The following is a 3675-nucleotide window of genomic DNA, read 5'->3' on the forward strand; positions in this document are numbered from 1 at the left end:
TGGTACCAGGTCGAATCCCATAGGGAACCAGTAAATAATTTCTTAGCTGAATGCATAATTTAAAGAGTGAGAAATTTGAATAATTAAAATTCTAAAATAACAAAAGAGAAAATAACAACTAACAAGGAATATTCAATCATACCAACTCTGATCCAAGGGTTCGAATTGAGTCAATTGGTCATCGATCATAGGTAAAAATCAGCAGTCTTGCAATTCAAGCATTTAACCTTCGGATTTATTAGGATAGCCATAATAAACCTCATGTTTTCCTAATTTAGTTGACCAAACCTGGCATTCGATCAACACCTTTCATTGACCGACTGGGCGCGATAGCGCTCCATATCAATTAATGATAGCAATAACCTCCGTGAAAACAATTAAACCAAAATAAAAATAATTGAGATAACTGCAATTATCCAATCTTTTTCTATTGATTCCATTTAGGTTAAAACATGCCAATATATTGGTTAAAGGCTATCACGAACAATTGACCCAAAAAGATATTAACCTAATTGTTACTTGTACTACTATCGTGACAATTACGGATCATCGAATTATGGATATCAGTAAAAAGATCAACATTAATTAATTTGTCAGATTAATCAACATTAACTTCCATAAGAACATGTACAAGAATCAACGAATACTTGAATTAAAAGCAAGAAATTAAATTAAACACATAACCTCACGATGACACAATCGAATCAACAATCCCCCTTGAATCAGAAAAGAAAAGCTCAGCCGCTTATAGTTGTCGTCTCCTTCTTGCTTTGCTTCCAAGATGGATGGACCGTTTGCTTGCTTGATTCCTTGATTGATTGATTGATGCCTAAAGCTGGTCCCCCCCCCCCCCCCCTTTATATAGCTTTAGGAGGAGGGGCTCTCTCCAACTCCTCTTAGGAGATTATCCTCAAAAATAGAAAGTCCTAATCAGTTTTGATCTAATCCTATCCTATCTCTTATCTAGTAATCTCAATCCTCTTATCATTCTAGAATTACATTTGAAATTTAAATCTGGTGGGACTCTTTATTCTTGAATTCGAGTTGGGCTTCTTCAATAAATTGGGCTGCTACAATGCTCTTCTGCGAATTGGGCTTTAGCTACGGGCCGGGCTTCTCTACGAATTTGCTCCGAGTTCAGGCCCCATTTTGACTTTGATGCAAACCAAATCTGTCAACACCCAGAACATGAAAGTTGTATAGTTATCCCTTATCTTTTTAGTGCATCTTGAATCATCCCAATCAGAGTCCAGATGTGAGAGTTATACCTAGATTACTGAACGCTGCTGAAACTGTGCAAAATCATCCGATTAGCCTTGTTTTCCTCCTGTCGCCTTCTTGTTTTCCCTGAATCGAAATACAAGAGTGTTGAGTCCAATTAAGTGTTAATTTAATGTAAAAGAATGAACATTTTGGGATAAAAATATGATACTTTTTATTTCCATCACCTTCAAGTCTTTTGTATATGCTTTTGGTATTTTAATGGTTTTTTAGCTCGGCTAACCCCTCTTTCCCTTTTTTAGATATGGCGAATATGGAGTCAATGTTGGTGCCATTTAAAAGGAAAGCTTTGAGGAAGAAGCGAAGGGCCGAGCATCGTTCAGCAATGGAGGGTACCTTGGCCAGTGCCAAGGTAAGGTTGCTGTTATTTGCCCCTCTTGTCGTCAAACTCGAGGGAGGCGGCAACCTAATGAGTACTGACCGGGACTCCATGGGTCCAGTTGCCTTTCAACCTTAGGTCAGCCAAGAGGAATGTGTTGTTGGCCCTTCTACCTCAGACATACCTCCCTTTGTCCCGCACGTCGACATCTCTGTGATCGATCATGTAGCTGGCCCCTATGTAGCTCTTCGGATGGTAAGGGGCATGTTGCTTCCTGAGGGTGTGTGGTATTACCGTGGCTTGGACCTGGTTGACGTTGGAACTCAGATGACTAGTTGTATAATTGAGGTTTGTCTTCTTTCGAAGCTTGTCTTTCGGTTCTATGACTCTTGTTCTAATCATTCCTTTCTTCTTTTGGTAGGTGAACACCATGGGGCAGGTACTATTGGATCAGGTCACTGTAGGCTAGAAAGAGAGAGGTGAGCTGCAGGTTAGTGTTGACGCGCTGCAGTCTCATATGCATGAGATCCAAATCAGTGCTAGGGAAGACTATTAGTGATTCATCGAGCTGAGCGGGAAAATGTAGCGTGAGCTGGACGAGGCCCGAGAGACCATTGCCGCCCAGGAGTGCCAACTGGAAGAGAGGCAGACCAAGTATACTGAGGATATCTACTGAGCCGAGGTCACAACCATTGATCATTTCCATAGCTCTCTTGAGTACACCCAGAAAAAAGTGGAGTGTTCAATCCCCGTGATGCAGAAGGGGTTCAAACTTTTCCGCCACTACTTGAAGACTTTGCACCCCAATTTCAACTTTGGCACTTTCTCTATGAACGATGTGCCGAATGAGCATTTCGTGCAGTCAATGGGGAGCCCTTCACTCCTAATGAGGGTGAAGAAGTAGATGGCAAAGAAGAGGGCGAGGAGGGCAACGATGCCGATGATGAGCTGTAAGGTGATAATGAGGAATAGGTCGACCTTATTGGTTTCTTTTTCTTCTGATGTTTCCAGGAGCTTGCGAGCTCCTGTAAGTTGATATCTCTTGGGCCTGCATGCCTTGAATATTGGACTTTCTATTGTTGAGTTTTTTTACATGTATGTACCTCGGGCCTTGGCCCCAATTACTTAATGAAATTTAGTTTTCTCACATCTGATATCTTTTTGAATGGAGCTTCTTTCTGTTATCTATCATGCAAGTCGGTCAAACTATCATTAGATAAGCTAGGTGTCTTAATGTGAAGGCTTTCTTTTGGCCAAGCTATTGAGAGGTCAGCTCGAATGCCTTAGCAAATTTTCATGAATTCGTGGTCATAGCTCAGAACTTTTCTTCTATGCCTTCTTTTGACTCAGTTGTTGAGAGGTCGACCTAGATGCCTTAGTGAATTTTTACAAGTCCGTGGATGTAGGTTAGAACTCTTCTTTTCAGAGGTAGTATCTTCTTAGGTTGTCTATATTCCACACATGGGGTACCACCTTCCCCTTCAGCGTTTCAAGCTCGTAGGTATTTTCACCTATCACCCTAAAGACTCTATAAGGGCCTTCCTAGTTTGGTCATAGCTTTCCCAAACTGGGCTCAGGTACTATAACCTTTCTGAGTACTAAGTCACCAACCCTGAATTGGCGTTTCTTAACTTGGGCGTTATAATACCGAGCCATTCGCTGTTGGAATGTTGCAGTCCGAATGTATGCTAAGTCTCTAACTTCTTCTATCAGGTTGAGGTTTGTCCGTAGATCTTCCTCATTAGTCTCTTTGTCGATTGTGTCGGGCTGTAAGGTCGATACTTCAATCTCTGTTAGTATCATGGCTTTAGTTTCATATGTAAAGTTAAAGGGCGTTTCACTTGTCGCCGTCTTGATGGTCGTTCAATAGGCTCATAACACGCTGGGCAGCTCATCCACCCACAAGCCTTTAGCTCAGGAAAGCTGAGATTTGCGGCCATAGAGGATTTCCCTATTCGTTACCTGGTCCTAACTGTTAGCCTACGGATTAGCGACTGAGGTGAAGTTCTGTTTTATCCCCATTTCCGCACACCAATTCTGGAATTTGATATCTTTGAATTGCTTTCCATTGTCTG

The 3675-nt window shown here is 41.6% G+C and overlaps 1 long non-coding RNA gene across 1 annotated transcript; it reads right to left on the reverse strand.

The window, feature by feature from the left end:
• Positions 1–579: 579 nt before the first annotated feature.
• Positions 580–1392, reverse strand: LOC148848932 (uncharacterized). The gene is made up of 2 exons (XR_016101502.1): positions 1269–1392; positions 580–1171 (listed from the first exon to the last, which is right to left on the reverse strand). It is a non-coding gene; the product is annotated as an uncharacterized LOC148848932 (long non-coding RNA).
• Positions 1393–3675: the final 2283 nt, after the last annotated feature.

This window comes from Nelumbo lutea, chromosome 6 (genome assembly GCF_056320005.1).
Source record: "Nelumbo lutea isolate HS-2025 chromosome 6, American lotus-T2T, whole genome shotgun sequence".
In the NCBI taxonomy this organism is placed as follows: Eukaryota; Viridiplantae; Streptophyta; class Magnoliopsida; order Proteales; family Nelumbonaceae; genus Nelumbo; species Nelumbo lutea.